Source organism: Struthio camelus, chromosome 11 (assembly GCF_040807025.1).
Source record: "Struthio camelus isolate bStrCam1 chromosome 11, bStrCam1.hap1, whole genome shotgun sequence".
NCBI lineage: Eukaryota > Metazoa > Chordata > Aves > Struthioniformes > Struthionidae > Struthio > Struthio camelus.
In genome coordinates, this window is record NC_090952.1 from 26984328 (window position 1) to 27004561 (window position 20234).

Genomic DNA, 20234 nt, shown 5'->3' on the forward strand with positions numbered 1-20234 from the left:
ATTTCTAGCTACTGAGAAACTCTAAGCTGTCTGTTTTGCCTGAAAGCCAAAGCTACAAGAAATTCAACATTGTGGAAGTGAAGAGCAGAAGCCACTTCCTGGAAGAGAAAATCTGATTTTCAAAACGTAGATAACATAAGACTCTTTCTGTCCTTTTTCATCTATGAGTGCTTTAACAAGGGCTGCAGTTTTCAAGCCTCTCAACAGGATTTGAGCCACTCAAGTCCCAGTAAAGTTAATAAGCTTCACAGACTTATAGTGGGGGATGCAGCAGACAAGTATAGCCGGTAGGTTTTGGAAAGGCTCTTTCAGTCCTCTTCCCTGCAGCTTGTTCAAACCTTGCCTTGGAGGTAGGTGAGCTGAGACCAGACTGTTTCCTATTTCTTTCCAGTTTGTGCTGAGGGTACTGAAGGATTTTTACTTGTTTGGCCAGAAGTATTTTAAACTGGGAACATTTTAATAGCCTGCCCTGTAAAACATACATATGCAAGTTGTTTTGGGTCACTTTTGATCCCTTTATAGCATTCCATAGGCACTGGAAAAACTTGACATCTAGCACATTCCCAAGGGGAACATTTTTGCATTTGTACAAAGCTAAATTGATTGCTAGCATGCAGTCAGTACTATGACAAATTTAAGCTTGTTATTTTGCTGGTACATTGTATAACAATGTTTTTATGAAAGCTATATAGTCCCTACACAGATAATTTTCAAATTTCCTGAGCTATGCTGAGCAGCAGTGTATTAAAGATTCATATATGTTGAAATATTCACAGTATAAAATCTTAACACACACAACACTAATTTAAAACATTCCAGTCTTTGGGTCAAAATAGAAGCTGGGAAAAAAATGAGACAGTGCTTAAAAACCAACTTGTTTTTACCACTCTGTTGCACATAGCCTTGTTAAATCAGATAGTTCTGTTTACTCTTCATTTCATGTAATTTATTATCAGAGGGGCCAGCTGGGACCACTGTGGTTAAGGGATTGTCAGCATTTCCATTACCAGCAGTTTATAACTCACACATACAAATTTACTCAGAATTGTGATGTTCAGAATCTTTGCTTTGGAATATTTTTTCCTCCAGAACTTTATTTAAAGTGATTTAGGAACCACTGAGTTTTAGGAAGGCAAAAGAAAAGAAGGAGTTTCACTTTGTTGGTGGCAGATGCTTTTTTATGCTCTTAAGCAGAGTCATTAACAATAGTAGATACTATGGACTAATGCTTCCTGATTGTCTAATTATTCCATTACAGCAGGCAGCTGTTACCACATTGCTGTTTTGCTTCTCCCCTTGGTGTCTGCTGCAGCCGGTGGCATGGGCGCTCCAACCACTCAGTGATGACTGGGACCAGAGCTCACCACTATTTGTAAAAAAGAAGAAAAAAAAAAAAAAAGTCCATCAGTGGGACCATATGCTACCTAAGGTGAGGAGGCAAAAATCTACACTGCTGGTGCTGTCCAAGCACAGTCCCTAATCTTAGCTGTTTGGTTTGCGACCCGTATTTCACCCTGGGGAGTTTGTAGTCTGTTTGGCAGACCATGCTGCTGGCAGCTTGGTGCATTAGTGGAAGCAAAATCCAACATCGTGGAGATGGGGGATATCCGCATTATAGGTGCTTTTTCCTGGTGCGTGTCGACGTTATACGTGCTTTATTGTGGTGGGTGCATTTAATAGCAAAAACCTGGGGCCAACTAAGCATGGGTCCCAAAGTAGGTGGTACAACTTTAATGCATGATAGTAGAAGTAAAACTGCTCAAGCATTTCCCACCTAAACGTACTTTCTTTGAAAAATAGCTATATATGTATCCTTTGCTGTAAGTTTGTAAAGACCCATAGGAGAATTTCCACAAAAACCTGTCTAGTGTCACGCCCTGGTTTCTGGATAGCCTGGGTCTCCAGGACTTGTAGTTCCACTTTTGAACAAAACATACCTAGAGCAGGGGTTGAACTGGGATTTAAACCATGTCCAGTGTATTCCTGTATGTTAATCATGAAGATCTTGAAACTGTACTGAAAGCAGGAGAACCAAGAAACATGAAATTTGGAGCAAATGTCCTTTTCCTGAACATGAATACCTAACTGAATACAATATAATAACGTTATTCATAAAATGACAAATAACTTCCGTGTTGGAAATCATTTTATTCAGACAGTTTGTTAGTAGTGAAACAATTCACACAATTCATACAATAGCCAAAGAAAACTTGCGTTTGAAGAAAAAGTACAGTTTTTAGATGCTCAGTGCAAAAACGATAAATGCTTGTTCAATTCAACATATAACCTGAGTGCAGTAAAATGTGTCACTCCAACACAATGTGCCATTCTCTGAATCAATAAGTTAAAACTTTATTATTCAGTTGGTACTAACAGATCAAGTGAAACTTATTCTTTCTTCAAAAACACCTTTTATCTTCTTTCTTTCGAATCACAGAGGAAGGGACTCTCTACAACCTGTCAAATTTGAAATTATTTTGTATTGATAGAGTACTAATATGTATGAAAACATATTAAATGTTGATCTTCTCTGTTCTGCATTACTAGCACTAGGAGAAAGAGAATAGGTTTGATTCTACTCTCACATTCACTTCACACTAATGTAACTCCATTGCTCCAGCGGAATCACTCTTGACTTGCAGCCCATTAAACAAGAGTAAAGGGAGACTCAAAGGGTACAAATGATTCTTTTTGCTACTAATAGCTTTGATACTCCTCCACACTCATTTGCTCGTTCATCCCTTATCGAGCAATCAAGGTCCTAGGGTAGCCTATGTCAAGCTATCATTTGTAAAGTCTCTTACAGTACACCGATATTATCCAATTAACAAATGCTATTCTTTCCAACCAAAAAAAAAAAAAAAAAGGACGCCTAGCAGGATTATATTCCAAGGACAGATCAAAAAGGGTTAACTGGGTCAGCCAGCAGTACCAGCGACCTCCTGGAGAATAGGGGCAACCTACAGAGCGTTATCCGTATTTGACGGCCGAGCTAAAACGATACACTGGACTCAGTGAAGTCAATGGCACAACTTCCCCTAAATTAAAATGGATCAAAACCTCACCCTAGGAAGCGCAGAAATCATTGGTGGTTTCAGTCACTGAATAATTTACAAGAGCTGAGTCTCTATCCCTTTGTGCCCATTGTGACATAAAGGAAAACAAGAGCAATAGATAAAGAGAGTAATATCTAACAAGTAGGAGAGGATTGTAAGAGCAATTTTAATCTTTACAGTCTGAAAACTGCCTTATTCTGCCATGTTTGGTCACATTACATATACTTCAACCAAATGCCTGTTAGGCAGGTAATCTGTGTGTCTTGGATTATGAATTATAATGAATTATGTATATAATATATCTTGTCATCTATCTTCTGCCCAAAATTGCTCATAACAACAACGACCCTCCTGAAATGTATAATTCTGAAGGGATTTAGGGGAAGCCTGGAGAGGGGAGAGGAACAATCTTTTGTACCAATGACACTGCAAATATACTTAAAATAGCCCTTCTTTCCTGGGGTTTTGCTTCTACACCTGTTAGCATGTTGTACCACCAAAGTACTTGGATTTTATTCTTTCTTTAAATGAGTAAAGATAAGAATCTAAAAAGTTAGAGGGTTATAATGACTTTCTGGAGAGAGGCAGGTAGCTCTCTGATGCATTTTTATTACATATAGGTGCAAAACACTTGCATGCTCACAAAAATAGCTGCAGTTTAGTAGCATATGGTGGAGTGTTGCAATTATTTTCAAGATTGGTTTTCATGTACAATTTGAAATGCAGAAACGCCCATTGAAACTTGAAAAGATTGTATTTCCTTGCACAACATAAAAGCAAACTTCCCGGCCGTGGATGATATAACAGTCCTGCAGGAGCTGATCTCTTATCAAGCAGCCACAAATCCTTTCTAAATCAGTGACGGACTTGGGCCCTTGCACAATCTGGCCTCCATCTATGCTGGAATCTGGAGGTTTTCTCCTCTTTATAGCTGGTGGTGAAAAGGTCCCATTACTGTAAAGTTATGTTAAAAAAATAATGCCTAACCCCTCTCTATTGCCACGGTGCAGTAGCCATTTTTAATGAGAAATATCTGCTTTCAGTTAATGTGTTCTTCTCAAGACATGACAAAGATTGAATTTTTAAAAGATTTTACTTTATCTGTACATCATGATTCTTTGTCTTGTAAAAACTTAAGCTATATGTGCTAAGCCATTAGACTTTGACTTATCATGCATTGCAGAATAATAGTCAAGACAGAACAAACGCTTGTGAGAACATAAACAAGGAAAATCAGTTGGACAAAATATAAAAGTTGAGATTACTTTTGCTAATATAATCATGGGTATCCAGAGTGTTCAGGGAATCAGGGAGTTTTCACATAAAAGTATAGAAAAGGGTTCCTGTAGCGTTACTGCACTGACAACTTCCTTTGCTTCACTATTTTGCTATTTTACAGCACACTAATAATATACATGAATGCATTATTTCCATCACTATTTCCCCTAGGAGTTGACAAGAAACTTAATTCATTTTTTATTTTACTGCACAAGAAATCTATTTCTTTCAGAAGCCAAGTATATACATGCTAATGCATAGTGAGCAACCACTGTATTTTGAAACCCTATATTCTGTAGTTTGCTCGTAGCTCTCCTCCCTATAGCTGTTATTATGCTGTCACTCTGTTGCGGATCTTCATGGAATTCCTTGTCTTTTTTGATCATTCTTTATTACAGAATAACAGAATAAAAAAGTATTGTTTTGTAGTAATGCCTTAAAAACTGACAATGGGAATATGAAATTCTGAAGCAAGGGCTTATTGCCTGGTTTTAATCTGCTTTCAATACCCAAGTTTCAAAACTACGTGCAGATCTTCTCATTTATCTTGTTTCAGGAGACAAACAGCATGCATTTGATCTGCAGACGTCCAGCTGATGTCTGCGATAAGGTAGAAAATATCTACTCCATTTATTATCGTCATGGTAGGTGCTTCTCTATTTGTTGTTGAGTTACTCGCTATCAGATTAGATTAAAAGGAGGTGGTAGAAGAAAAACCTTTTTTGAATGGTAAAGTTGTGCATCAGAGTGGCTTGGGAGAAGTACTGAAGAAGCTGTTCATTGGGGAATTGCCAATTACAGCACCTCAGGGTTAGGAAAGCGGAGTGGCCGGAGGACCCCCTGGCAAAGAGGAAGGAAACTGCTGAAACCGTAGACTAGACACTGCTGAAACCACAGAGCTGGGGCTCAGCCCCAGCACGGGGATAAATGTGCATGGCGCTAGTCAAACCTGTCTTGGAAAGAGAAGACTAAAGTTCAAATGAAAGGAAATACTGTTGAGATCTTCATCAGTCTCCCTTTTTTGTGTGTCTTTTGGTGCATTACTAAGTAACGGTGTGCTTTGGTGGTTCTGAACTGCCGTCACATAACTTGTTGGTCTTGAGGTCCTATGTTGAAAGGCCAAATCAGTGTCACGTTATCGTAGACCCATGACTGCTTCTGGACAGAGCTTTGTATGTGCAAATACCACCACTCTTACAGTCACAGGTGTATAAAGAAATTGAGCATTCAAAAATTAGGAGCTTGGTACTGAAGCCTCTCGGTCGCTAGGGAGTGGCAGCTGAGGATGTGCCACAGGAGGGCAAAGCTGCCCCTTCCCAAGCTTCGACCGCTCAGTCCTGGCATCGCCCCTTGGTGCGAAGGGCAAGAACGGCTGCAGAAGTGTCACTCGCCTTCCTCAGCTCACACCACAGCCAAAACTGTTCATTTTTCCGGGAGGGCAGTCTTATCAGAAGAAAAAAGAGAAATAATGCTTACTGTCATGGCAGTCAGGGATGCAATCCTGAGAAAAAACAGCAGATGGCACCAATTTTTCTGTAGGGATTGTGGTTAGGGGCAGGACTGTCTAGGAGAGCAGCTGAGAGAGCAGCTGCTCACAGGCAATAGCAGTTAATAGGATTGTCTTTCTGTAACAGTGAAAATTGTGCAGAAGGGAAAAAAATGCGGCTTAAAAATGTGGTTTATAAATAATTATCAGAGGTAAATATTTTAAATAGCCTTGTATTTTCTCAGAAGAATGAGGTACAGAGATACAGTTTTCTATCCTCAGTCCTTCACAGCTGTTAACTGCAACTGTTACTGTGAGAGCAATACTTAAGTGGGCTGTACCACTTACCTGGAAATAGAAGTGCCACTACCTACATTTAAACAAAAATTACTGTTGATACCAGAATTTGGAAATACTTGGCAAAAGGCTCAAGACAGGCTGGCTTCTTCTACATGCAGAATTTATTTCATGCCTGGTGGACTGGAATTTCTCATTCTCCATATCATCCATCATGATTTTATCACTGTAAACTTAAAAGGAGTTAGATTACTTTTGAATCGATCCCCAATTAATTACCTCTGCTGAACATTGTACAAAGGAACAATTTTTTATCTTGTTCTCTCTTCATGTGACTGATGCTCTGGTAATGGAAATCTTTGCCTACAGGCAGTGTATTTCAGTAATGATGGCAACTCAGTCTTCTACTGCCCATAAAACTGAGAGAAACGGAGAGATATTGCTTGTGTTTTCCCATATTCTTTTTTTTTGTAGATGTCTACATCTAATCAATCATAGCAAATGAGCTTTGACATAGCAAAATCTCTAAGTTCTGTGTATATTTTTTAAAGGTCTGAATAGTAAAACTCTTTCAAGAAAACAATAGGAACATGACTGTAAACTGGCAATTAGTGGGAAGTAACACTCGCTTATGATTTTTTAATAATTTCTATGAAACATTGAGTCATTTTGCTGAAACCTGTTTATTTGTCTTGCACTGAGAGCTCATCAGAAGCACTTATATTACTAAATTGACCAGCAAGCCACATTTATTGATGCAATTTAAAATGAAAAATATCAAGTGACTTATAAAATGCAGATGCTTGAGTAGAGGCTTTTACATTTGTTAAATTTTGATCTTTTTGCCACTGAAATCACAGTCAAACCCAGCAACTTCAATGGTATCAGATAGGATCCCAGGGGCTTATAAGCAGTACAGTAGACAGAGCAAATCAGCCAGAAGCTGAAAATATTTGCTATATTCTGAGGCACAAAAACAGAATTCAGTTACCAGCAGCCCCCTGCCACCCCAAAAGGAGGAAAGTGCACACCCGAAAGCAAGGCAAAATGCCACTGGGGAAATTCGGCGTTTGCCTGCCCTTCTGCGCAAAGGTCTTTTATTGTCTAATCCAAGTCAACAGGAGTTTCTCCACCAAGTGAAATAGAAGTAAAATCACCTTAGGCAAGAGGATCCCCCTTGCAATGGAAAATGTTGTCTATCCCTTGCTTTTCTGAGACTGCCAGCAATAAAGCAAACTGTTCCAGATACTGGGGTACCCTGAGACAACAGAGAAAAGGGAGCAGCTTTGAGGAGAGCCTGGCCACCACGAGGCTTTTCTGAAGGCATCCTGGTGAAAGCAGAGGGAAACAACCCGCACATCTGCTCCTCCCATTTGGTAACAGCTTTCTGTTGTTCTCCCCAAGGCTGTTTTGTGCCCTCAATGGAGGAATAGTTAGAGAAACGGATACATATTCAGAAGTCCTATTATTTATTTTTTTGGCCTCTTAACCCCTCTTGATTCAAATACGCCTCTGTAAAATAGGGATACTACCACCAACTTATGAGTGTTTTGAGGCTTAATTAAAGGTCTTTGAAATACTCAGATGAAAGATGTTGAAGAGCAAAACGCTAACGAAAGGAGATTACTTAAGGATTTCTGAACACATCGTGTCCTGGAAGATCGACTGAAACTTGAGACCCACAAGAAAGAAAATGAGATCTCGGGAGCCAGATTTGCAGCTAGTGAAAATTGGCACTGGAGAAAAATGAGCTGAGGATCTGGGTCTCTGTCTATAGCTCATTCTGAAAGGAATATGGTAGAAATTTGTACCGCCATCATCAGTTGTTAGCCATCCTCTCACTTGTGGCCCCTGCAGTCTGGGCTGGACTTTAAATAAACCATTATGGTAATTCTAGTCTGAAAGAAAAATGAGCTATTTTGTCTATAGTGGAAAGTCCTTCTGAAGACTACTGGGAGCAGTCTGATTCTTCGAAAAATATGTGCTAGGGTTAATGACTTTTAAATGTCGAATGGGGATTATGTTTGTGAATGCTGTATAGCAGCTAGTTGAAAACATAAAGTCTGGCCTAGATCTCGATGCATTCAATTAAACTTTTTTTAATGTAATCAGCAGGAGGTGAAAAATAACATAAACCTGATGAAATACATTCACCATGGCTACAGAACTAACTCTTCAGTCTCAGAAATGCCCCCATGTGCTAATGAATCATTAGCGTGTGAATAAGTCTTTCATATAATAAGCTCTCTGCACTTATTTTTGCTACATTGCTCCAGACAGAACTCATGAAGCTGTGACTTTCTCTTGCTAATGGTTTTCACTGTCACTGAATACTGGGAAGAAGAGACACTTGTGAAATGTTGTTGTTAATGTATACTGAATAAAGGTGAAATATATGATCCAGGATTAAAATGACCCTTCTCCATTAGTCTCCTGAGATCTTAGGGGTATTATGCTCACATGTGTATTTAGGGCTTGAAATTGCCTGCCTACTTATGTGCATTTTACACACATTTATATGTGCAAATCATAATGCTGAATTTTGAGGCATAGGCTGTAGTTTTGGGCTCAATGGGGTATAAATTCCTGTTACACGCTTTGCATGGTTAGAATAAATATAGCTGTAAGTAAATACATTATTAAACTAATATGCTACGCAGAGTGACCTCGTAACGAACCTTTAAAAGGAAGGTTGATGAGTACCTAACTTTGGAGGCAAATACTTTCCTTTGAGAGCTGCTTTGGCTAATGGCTGTCCTCAGATATTTTATAACTTATCTTTTCAGGAATTCTAAATGTTAGAGACTGTGAAATAACGTTTCCTTGAATATAAGCCCTATAATTAACTTAACAGGAGTTCTTTCTTTTTTATGGAAATAAGGAATTTATCTTACTGCAAAACATCTTTTTCTTTCAAACATCTCTCTTGATCCCACTGCAAAGGCTATTGAATGAGGAGCCTAAGTGACACACAGAGATTTACCTGCTGACAAAGCCAAAGACAGCTAATAAGAAAAAAAAAAAGGCCTTTGGGGACAGGATAGGCAAAAAAAGGAAAAGAAAAAAAAAGAACCATACTCTAATGGCATTTGCAGAAGTATGTGCACAGATAACTAATAATTTTTGATTCTGGCTTTCTGTCAGCACTGAGTGGATTTGATGGAAGATGAAATGAGAGGGATGTGACCACTTGAAATCAGAATCTGGAATGGATGTTTGCCTGGAAATGATCTGAGATTCTTGACTGAACTGAACAAGTTCAGCCTGCTTTGCAAATGCTCTTGAATACCCTCTGTATACTGTGGGGAGTTTGTGTTACCCTTCTTAGAAATAGGTAAGGCAAGCCATAGGGAATTTAAGGTCATTTCTGATGGGTGCATTAAATTACAGGGACCATCATTTGGGTGCCTAACAGGCATGTGTTTTCAATTACTGGCCATCCATGGAGTCTAAACCTGGCTACCTTTTAAGGTAGTATCCTAAATGACTTGCTGAATATTTCACAGCGGTTTGAAGAGACGTTAGGAATTGTGACCTGTGGATCTGTTTCACTGTCTGGACTAAAATTTCCAGATGGTAAAGATGTGATTGTCTGCAAAGAACATGGCATGGTAAGAAGGAAGTGTACTAATACAGGAGTGACTGGCTACAATTTACACAGGGATTTCTATGACAAGAAAAAAGTGTTTCATAATTGCATTTCTTTCCTGCTTATTTCTTAAATAGTTATAGGTGCAGCAGATATATTTGAGGCAGAGAACATTTTTTTGTAAAAAATATAAAAAAAGCGACATACTAAAAACGTAAAGAATAATATTCATGGGCAGGGGGTAAAGCTAGAGATACTTTCAGCTAATGATCTTATTAACATACAATCACGAAACTGTGCGTGAATTTCAACAAATAGAAAGGCTTACTAAAGAGGAATCTTCCTTGCGTCTTTCAATTTTTGGCACTCTTTTTAGATTCCTCCTTGGAAGAGCTAGATGGAAGGACTCCCACAGGAGTCAGCAGGTTTTGACTAGAGGCACTGCAAAAATTTAGGTGACATAATTAATATAAGCAAAATTCAATGTTGTTGCTCCCATCATTAGAAGGGGAGAGTGAAGAGACTGGAACAGAGAGCAGGGCGGAAGTAAAGGAGACCAGGAGAGTCTGTTCCTGTAGCGTCTTAGGAGGAAGAAGGGATTTCTAGAAGCCATAGCAGAAAAGACGGTCCAAGCTGTTTGAATTTGTTTCTGGTTGCCATTTCCACTCTGAAACCTGCACCTGGAAGAGTGAAAGTAGTCTGCACAGCTTCTATGAGAAACATGGGTAGTCTAGTTTGGGAGGCAAAATAGCTGCATGGAGGGTGCTGTACGTGCTGCGGGCTGTCCTGGTGGTGGCTTTGGTGGCCAGCAGTGACAGGAGATTGCTTTAGAATTATGAAGAAAAGAAAAAGATGCTTGATAACACAGAAACATAGAAAAATTAATAGTGCCTTATTGCAGTACTTTCTTCCACTTAAATATTACCAGCTTATCAAAAGAAATGTGGCTGTGAAATAGTATCTGTGTAATATAAGACTGTCAGTTTTGGCATGCAGTGATTTTTATCAATTCATAGGTCAAAGCCATTTTCTGTGAAGAATGAGTTATCTTCACCATTTTGGGGACATGCCAAGAGGATTGGCTGTATTTCAATAACAAAAAAGGGTGCTTGGTTTTATTCTTTCCTCCAGACTCTCTTGACAGGTTGTTTCTTCACAGAGCAGCAGTGCTCAGGATAGTTTTGCACTTGGAAAAGAGAATAAGAGCGAGTGAGCAAAAGTCACAGAAGAGCAAAAGATGGTCTGGAGCATTTCTAGTTCTCTTCAAAGTCCCATGGGTGTTCTTTGCAGGAAGGCTCCATGTAGGTGAGGAGATGGAGAGGAAGATAGTTGTTATGAAAGTTATTTCCTGTGAAACTGATGTAGTGGCAGAGTTATGTGATGAGCTTTTGGACAAAGTGTTACGCAGCCAGTGGGTCATACACAGGAGCGGTCTGTCCCTCCTAAGCATGAATACTTGGCTGGGCAGTCTCAGCAGTTTCCACTGGGCTGTTCCCATGTATTCAGTTACCCTCCTCACTAACAAATAAATAATCAAATCATATAAAACATTCAGAATTTATAAACATATTCTGTTAGATGCAGATATTCTCTACTGGAAAAAACAGTTTAATTGCATTCCATTTTATTATTTGGTCTATTTAGTTTTTATAGGAAGGAGGGCTAGGAATTCTGAACAGACTCTTGAAAATATCAATTAACAAGCCATTACTTTAAAGCTAATGTTTGTGAATTAAGATCTCCAAAAACATGATTATTTTGCCTAGCCTCTATAAATACTTTATGAAAATGTTTGGCTGCTGTGGCTGCTGACTCTGTCAAAGAGAATATAAATTTGCTGAGTTTTGAAGAGAACTACTGAAATGCATATTAAAGATTCACAAGCCAGACCATAGTTTTTTTTTTTTTAAGTTGATGGTATATTCCATGGACATGAGAATATTTGTATCATCTTTTGACTAAAAAGTTGATTTAAAGCGTAGCTTGATGGTGTTAGTCAAACAAATATGATTATGACTCTGTATTTTGGCAAAGGCATCACATCACCGCTACTGAGATATTCAAAGTTTTGGGTTTGTACAGGGGTTTGTCTCGCTTCCTAAGGAGTAAACGGTGGGTGTAATCTCTTCAGCAGCTAGCATGAATGTAGAGCCTGCGTAACGGACTCTGAGATGCACCGTGCCTTGCAACCAGAGCACGACGCAGCTGGTGGGTCAGCTGAACGGGGCAACCATCGGCTACTCGGGGACAGCTTTTTTCCATGTCTCCCTGAACACATATTAAATTAAGTGGTCTAGAAACGTTTACATTTCACTTCAGTGACTCTACCAGCATGCTGCCTTTGAAACTGAAAAGTCAGCGCTTCAGGATGGCTGGCCTGGAAAATATTTGATTATTTTCATGCGTGTTTGGGTGCTCAGGATCACCTTGGCCCCAGCCCAATATGGGGTGCAATGGCCACAGGCCCTTGGGCCCTTGGTTCTGGTGCTGTGGTGCTCAGGGAGCTCAGAGGAGGGTTTCTCATCCACCCGGCGTGCCTGCAGTGGCTAGGAGCCATTGTGCCCACGTGCACTTCTCTAGAGCTGTTCGACAGGGTCATACTGATGGCCAGGACAAGTCTCAGATTCCTCCCCTGGGGATTCTTCCTGAGGGCTAGAAAGAAGCGCCAGCATCCAGGGAGAGCCTTAGTCAAAACCTGCCCCATCCACACATGTGCCTGCCCCTTCTATCCAAGCGGCAAGCGGAGATCACTCTCCTTGTTTATATTTCTGGAGGAAGAGGTACCAGCTGCCTGACTTTTTAGACAATAGTTTGGCGGTTACGACAGTTACATAGGTGGCTCTGAAAGAAGAGTCTACTTCTCCCGTGCAATGAGGTTAACCCCTGAATTTTGCCATCACCCAAGCCACCTGATCCCTATCTCTGTCCCAGCCCCAAGATTATGCAACCCTTGGACCTGTAGGTGTTCAACAGCCCACTTGCTCACCTCTGCATGTGTTTGCATCCTGGAAATACCCTCCTTCCTATACAGTACTGTGAACCCTGCCAGCTTTTATCCTGAGTTAATTCAGATGTCTCCAGGTTGGCCTATCCTTGTCTGTATCCATAGCAACCTACAGATACCGGAGTTGGGCAGCATCTGTGGCCACTTCGCTACCTTGCTGTGTGTGCAGCGGTGGGTGGCTTGGCGCAGCTCTCCTGAGTCTCCTCAGTGGTCGCAAAATGGCACGTGCCCAGCCTAGCCCGGCGCTCTGCTGCTGTCGCTTCAGCAAACATGCACATGCATTGGCCCAAGACATGCACCAAAACATCAGTGCCATTGCGAACAGACCTGGTGCCGGACCACTGCACAGAGGACGAGTCAGTCATAGCAGACTGCTCAATGTATGAAAATATTACCAGATTCTAATAAAATGTGCTAAGCACAACTGAACATTTAACTCCACAAAAATTGTTGAAAGATGCCTGTGTACCAGAAAACAGAAAAGAATGATTTCCCTAAATCAGGACCATTAGAAGGTGTAAAGTTTTCTCCAGCTGCCAGAAGATGCACTGTGCTTTGCATAAGATTTCCAATCTGTTCAAAAGAGGAACATCGGTAACCTTATGTAGACCTGAGACTCCTTTCCCACTCAGAGCTGGAAGATTACATACATTTTCCTGCCCATCTCTTTACTGACCCTGCCATTACTGCTGACACTGAGTGGTATCTCACCTTGCGAAGCACCCCTGGCAATTCCCCGTTTGCAGGCATTAAGTGTCTTATTCATCACAAGCGTGGATGAGAGAGTCTGTCCCAAGCTTCCTTTTTATAGTGAGCTGAATTTGACAGTTTACTTAACAACTATCCACATTCTTGACAAAAAGAAAAGGAACCAACCACATGTAGGCAGGTGCACACATCCACACACGCACAGCTGATTAATTGTAAACATCTGAGTGCCTTCTGCTCTGGGGTTCGGTGAGTCAACTCCCGCCCCCACATTGTGTCAGCTTCGTGTAGGCATCTTTCTCCATCTGCTTGGCTAAAGGAATGGTTTAAGATGGGGCTGCTCAGCTGAGCAGAACTGCTCTGGTTATCTGTTAGGTTGCTATTTTAAATGGTACATGGGATTTTGACTTGTATTCTAGTTATCTGGGGTATTTCAAAGATGCTTATTTTTACTGTACCTAAGTGCAGTGAATCCTAAAAGCATGCATGTTGTGTGTAACACAATGCATGAATATTCTACTTTAATACCAAACTGGATTTATTTACTGAAGACTATGTTATAGCTATCTGATCTTAACTTGCCTTTTTTTTTTCTATAACTAAAACATTATTTATTTGAATGGATCATGCAATCAATTACTCAGAGGAATGTGTCTCTCTGCAGTCATTTGGGCCATTCCATGTCCTACTGAGCTTAAATTTTTTTGAAGAAGATGAAATTTTCCACATTACATCAGCATAATTTCAAATGACAGTGACCGTGCTAAAGTCATTGACTAATGCAGTTTGCAAACCAAAATATTTTTTAGGGATGTTACTTCCGTCTGGGAAGATATGCAAATACAGTCTTCTTTTTATTCAAACATGTTAGGAATTTAGGAATTATCAGTGGGAAATTATTTTATGATTGTTCCTGAATCACTATACAAGCCACATGTATACTGACCGCATATTAGGAGTTGTTATTTATAACAATTAATGAGTCAACTCAACAAAGGTCAGATAATATAAATGGTGCTAGTGGATTCACATAACATATTTCATTAAGTTTTAATATCTGCTGTCCAGTAGTAGAAAAACACTAAATCAAGTACTTTGCCTTCACTAATTTCTTTCAGGCAAATACCATTTAGGATTATGCTTTGTTATATGTTACCTGTTGCTTGTATAATACAAACACAGTGAAATACCAATTACTGATTGGGATTTTTTAAGGTCATGCCTTGGGCTTTTGAAGAACGCTGGGGGTTGAAAGGTGATGTAGTATGCGCCTTTACCTCTCTTGGCACTGCTGAAATTGGCAACCTGAGGAAATGGAGGGTCCAGGAAGAGGAAGGTAGCTTCAGGGTTATGAACTCCACAGATGGACTTTCCAGCACTGTCCACTCCAATAGTACAAGAGCCCTAGAGGAAATCACTAGAGGACCAGTGGTCATGACTCCAAAAAACAGAAAACCTCTGTGCTCAGTTGAATGACAATCATTTGTTGTTACACAGTTGCCTGAGGGTGAATCTCTCAGCAGAGATATTAGAAGAATTTCGATGTCTTCAAAGAACATATTACCTGTGATACATATTTCTATTTCTCAAGGTTCTTCCTGGCTACTTAAAGCAACTGTGTCACCGTTCGGCATCCCGGGAACTGTCCTGCAAAAAGCCTTGGTTCCAAAGTGACTTTTTGACTTTTCCTTCTTGGGTAAGTCATATTTATTGCTGCTCTTTGAGGAAAGAGGTTGCTTTGTAGCTATGCTTCAGTACAGCTGCATCCTGAAACCTGATCCAGCGTGACATTGGTAGTGGCTACCCCGCATGAATACTTGTTGGACAGAACACCTTGTTAGAAAGCAAGGAAACAAATACATAATGCCTAATCGTTTGAACTAATGAATACAAACAATCCAATTTCAACTCTTCCCAATCTCCACTGGAACTGAAAACCTGACACAGTTATCCTTTTCCTTTCTAGATATTACATTCTTAACAAGTAGATAAAAGAGGTTACACAAGTTTGGAAATCAAATGTAGGCTTGAATGATGAGGTGTGCAAAATAAAAGCAAGGCTTCTTAAAATCACTTGACATCTTCCCTTGGTTACAAATTCCATCACGACTTTCTCTTCCAGATCTGCAGTACTGTGCAAATCTGATACCTCTCTGTAGGGCATCTCTATCCTGACCATCGAGGGTCAGGTGCTTTTCATATATTTCAGAAAGTAGAGAATAATTAAAATTCAAACCTAGTAGCCCAGAAAAAAGGCAAGCTTCCGATGAAGGAACGACCGCAGAACTATCCCATAAATAAAAGGGTGGTTTTAGCCAGAGTAATGGCTTTTCTAAGGATACTCTTATACAATTACAGAGAAACAAGAGCTGGAACTTGATAACATACCATTAACATTCAGCTGGAATTGTGTTCTGCTTATGTAACACACTTTGGTGGCAACTCATCCATTTGGTCGTGTCTGTTACAGGACAGACACCTTCAGTTACAATTGAAGAATAAAATCTTTATTACTACAGGCAAGGTAAAAGAAGAAAAGATAGGCATAGAGAGAGCTGGTTATTATAGCTTAGGCAGAAGAGAAATAGCTATTATTAGTATCCTGAATGACCTGTCTGCCCAGAGCATTGGAAGTCAACCAAAATAAAGTAATCAGCCAAGAAGATGTGAGTAAATAGATAACTTAAAACTTTTGTTCCCTCAGTTTCATTGTAATTAAGGAGTGTAGGGACTGGATTTTGCAAACATGTTGTTTTGGACACTCTGTTCTGCACAACAGAACAACTGAGCTGCTTTGAAAAAACAAGGTTGCAAAGGGTGACCTGTTTTAAGACTGTGAAAGAGTTTCTCCTTCCTGGCAGACTAGCAGGATTCATGGCTTTAATAAGAAACTTTACATGACAACACAAAGTTCTTCATTTAAATGCATTGTCACAGTGGTAAGCACTTTCCACCTTTCCCCAGAGGCTATGTTTTCCAGACCTTGGACAGAGTAGTTCTGACCTCTGGATTCCCCCCAGTCAGATCAGACCTTTCCTCAGATGTTCAGGAGTTTCAAACCGGGCACGATAAACTGGAAGGATTACAAACCCGTACACCTTGTTGTCTCTTCCTTCTGTTTTTTTCGATTTGCTTTTCTTTAACAGTCAGCTACTGTTGACCGACGTGCTCAACGTGCTAGGTCCAGGACTTTTTTCCGATAAATTAAGTTTTTCACATTGAAATGGCAAGTAGTCCGTATGAAAAAAGATACATGAAAGGGGTGTGAATTCCTGTATTTAGACTTTTCCACAAACACATACTGGTGAATCTTTGGAAGGCTCATTTGCCTATATGTGAACCCATAAGGCCACAGTAACATCTGGCATTAGCTAAGAAGCCAAAAAGTGGAGGCAGAACAGCAGAGCACATTGTCTCAGCTTGCCCTGGCATTATTTGGCTGCAGCCACCAGTGAGCAGAGGCCGATTTTAACAGGCACTGTTGGACGTGCCCAGAGGGAGCGTCAGGACCACAGAGGTCTCCATGGCCATGGCATTGTGACCACGGAGGTCTCCGCAGCCAGTTCTTACTGACGCAAGTCTGAGCACCTGAGGGGCTAGAAGTGGCTGGGAAAGACCATGCTGGAGAGAGAGGGGTCAGGGAGACATAGATGGACAGAAAGGGGGAAATATCTTCCTCACAGAGCCTGTTGAAAAACGCCGTTGCCTTTCCCAGTGTTTCATATGTGGCTGACAAATTATCTCTGCGCATTTGTCTAATTAACCTACAGACAAGCGAAAGCTGTATTGTTTTGACAGTTGAGGAGCTGTAAAATGTTATTGCCATAATTGTAAAACTAAACATTACGCTATTGTATCCCAGTCATCACAAAACCTCATTCTCTCAATGGCAGCCAAAAACATGAACATTAAGCCCTGAACATTTGAAGCAGAATGAGTGTGTGACTGCAGATACAAAGCCGGGTCGTAATGCACCCTGGCTCTCCTCCAGTCACATGGTGACTCACAGCGCCGCGTCCTACAAGCCGTATTTATGTTCCCAAGAGTTACTACTTAAGTGCAAAGGAAGCTACCATTTAGTAGTTGGCTTTGTTTCCCTGGATATCTTCCAACCTGCTTCTACTAACACATTTCCGAACTATCAGTGCTTTCAGTAAGTGCCAAAATGCTGTATACTTGTAAAATGCAGTAAAAGCTGCACAGGCTCTTTGAAACAAACCTACTCCCCTTTTATCATTTCTTCCATGAACATTCAGTAGAGCAAAATTTTGGCCGTATGGACAGTCTCTGAAATACTAGCAAATACTTTCTTTCCTATATGTATTTCCATCAGAAAGACTGGCTGGACATTTTGAAATCCCTTTGGGGCATCATCTGCGCAAGATACAGAATACCTATCGTGATGGAGAAAAGAACTTGCTCAGGAAAGAAGGTGCATATCTGAAGTGACTGCTACAGTAACAAACCTCTGCCAAATTGCAATGCATTTGTTACTGCTGTGCTTTGAGAATAAGGGAAGGTTGTCTGCGGGTAGTTCACAACGTAATGCAGAAACATATTATTAATCAAAAAATTCATTAGGAGTAGTCTGTCCAGGAATTTATGGACCACGTTATGGAGTCTTAGGGTTGTTGAGACATTGAATCACGTGAGAAAATGGTCATCAAGGGATGAAAGGCAGCCTATGGAAAGGAACAGCAGAAAATAGCTGCAGCTCAGATTTGCTAGGTATCTGCTCCAACAGCACTCAAAGCAACAAGAAATTTTTAGTCCAGTTCCATAATTAGCTTCCTTCCTCTTATGTTTTACTCTACAAAATAGTAAGGAGAATCTTGAATTTTTAATCATCATGATCAAGAAAAAATTCCAAGTCTCCTTTAGAAAAGTTTTTTAAAAACATTTCTCTCTTTTCAGACATGGTAACCACCCCTTCCCCCCCCCCCCCCCCCCAAAAAAAAAAAAACTATTAGTGATATCATTTGATAAGCCCTTCCTTTCCAGAAGTAGAGCCAGACTGGTGTCCAGTGTCCATATCTGGTAGCCATGACAACATGATTGCACAGGACAATGAAAGAAAATCTATCAGAAACCTCTGGAGCTCAAGAGGAATCTAAATAATTATCACTGTGGACCACTTCTGTCTCTGGGGACAGCTGTAAAGGACCACAGTGACGCATGCTCTGATGTCAAGAGTGTAGCACCAGCAAAGCCACCATAGGAATTCTACGTCAGTGCTGTTAATGCCATATTCTGCCCACATCCCTCTGTGCTATTAGTATCAAGCAGTGAATGACAATGAACAGAGGAAAGGTTCACTCTGCATTAGGACCTAAAGTGCTAATGAATGTTAACAGCTCGTAAAAGAGCCTGTGCTTCTGCATATTAATAATGCATCTGAACGAGTGAAGAGTGATTGTGCAATAGAAATAATAATTGTAGTATTTGAAGGAAAATAAATAGATAAGCTAATGTGAAAGTTCAGTTCATTTGCATGGCATAATTTTGCTTTTTATCTTAGTATGCAATGTGACTAAACGCTGGCTGACAGCCAAAATGTGGAGGTGAAAATGACATGTCATTTGCAAGTATTAGTGTTCTGGATATTGGATGTTAATATTTTAAATGGTTTTTCTTTGAAAGGTGGTACAAAGAAAATGTTGGAATGTACGTGCTATTTCCGCTGATCGCTACAGATGTTCTTTAAGTTTAGTCTTTCTCTTTTCATTTGCATAGAGTGCCTCTGTCTAACTGCATGAGAAGTGATTCATTCAGTGCTGAGAGGTGATACACATTAGTCTTCTCTTGTGCACTGTTTTTTTTCTATCTAATTCAGGCTTTAGATTTTAAGAGCGTAACACTTTTTAATTGGAACAATGTTCACAAGCGCAAGGTCTTTCTGCAGTGTTTTTGAGCATCCATAATGATTCATTTATAAACTTGATTACATAGTTTATTTGTGTAACAAGTTTTATGCAGTATTTGGAGTCACTAGCACTATTCCAGTTTACAGCAGCTGAAGTTCAGTGACACAATCTCCGGTGAAGTCAATGGCAGCTCCTCTTAACTTTGCTGGAGCCAGGATTGCACCCTCATCCATAATCTGCTCTTTGAAGGGGTTGGTGTGCATCTTCAGAACGGATATTACAATGCTTAGCTAAGGACATGAATGGATGATTTGGGATAGATTACAGTTTTGCTTCCTACAAAGAAGAAAGAGGCAAAGATGAAAATAACGAAAATACCAGAAAAATCAGCTTTACATTTTTGCATGGTGCCAGGGAGGGTAACTCTTGCATGGTGCCAGGAAGGGTTCCTCTTGAGCTCCAGGACATATGAACCCAACCATGAGCACCTCACTGCACTCCAAGGCTTCTCACCCTGAAAGTTTAATTTACCCAACTGTCCTTGGTAGATAATATAGGAATTAGATGTATCATAGTGTTGTGCTGTTGGCCCCACAGTGATGTGTTATATGTTATCGTTCCAGAGCAAATACCTTTAGGAGAATCCTGGATGGGAAAGAGACCATTTCGGTCATGTGAACTCACTTCTTGCCTAGCCTAAGCCAGTGAATTTCACCAGCTGCTCCAGCATCAGCTGCATAGTTTTTTTTTAACAAGCAAAAAAGTAAGCATTGCTCTCTTTAGACTTCTTAATCCTCAGCTGGACCATCCCAAGGATATGGAATAGAAATAATTGCATGTAAAATGACAGACTGGCATTATTATATATTACAGACTTTTTGCTGAATTCATACATATCAGAATGATTTTATACCCCAAAACTATCAACCAGGAAAGATCTCCATGGTATTGC

General features: G+C 40.2%; 1 long non-coding RNA gene across 1 annotated transcript in view; it reads left to right on the top strand.

The window, feature by feature from the left end:
• The window catches only part of LOC138068701 (uncharacterized), a 42895-nt gene extending 25024 nt beyond the window's left edge, over positions 1-17871 (top strand). The window contains exons 2-3 of the long non-coding RNA XR_011143391.1: positions 15010-15114; positions 17752-17871. This is a non-coding gene — a long non-coding RNA (uncharacterized lncRNA). The remainder of the gene's footprint in view (positions 1-15009; positions 15115-17751) is intronic.
• The last annotated feature ends 2363 nt before the right edge of the window (positions 17872-20234 follow it).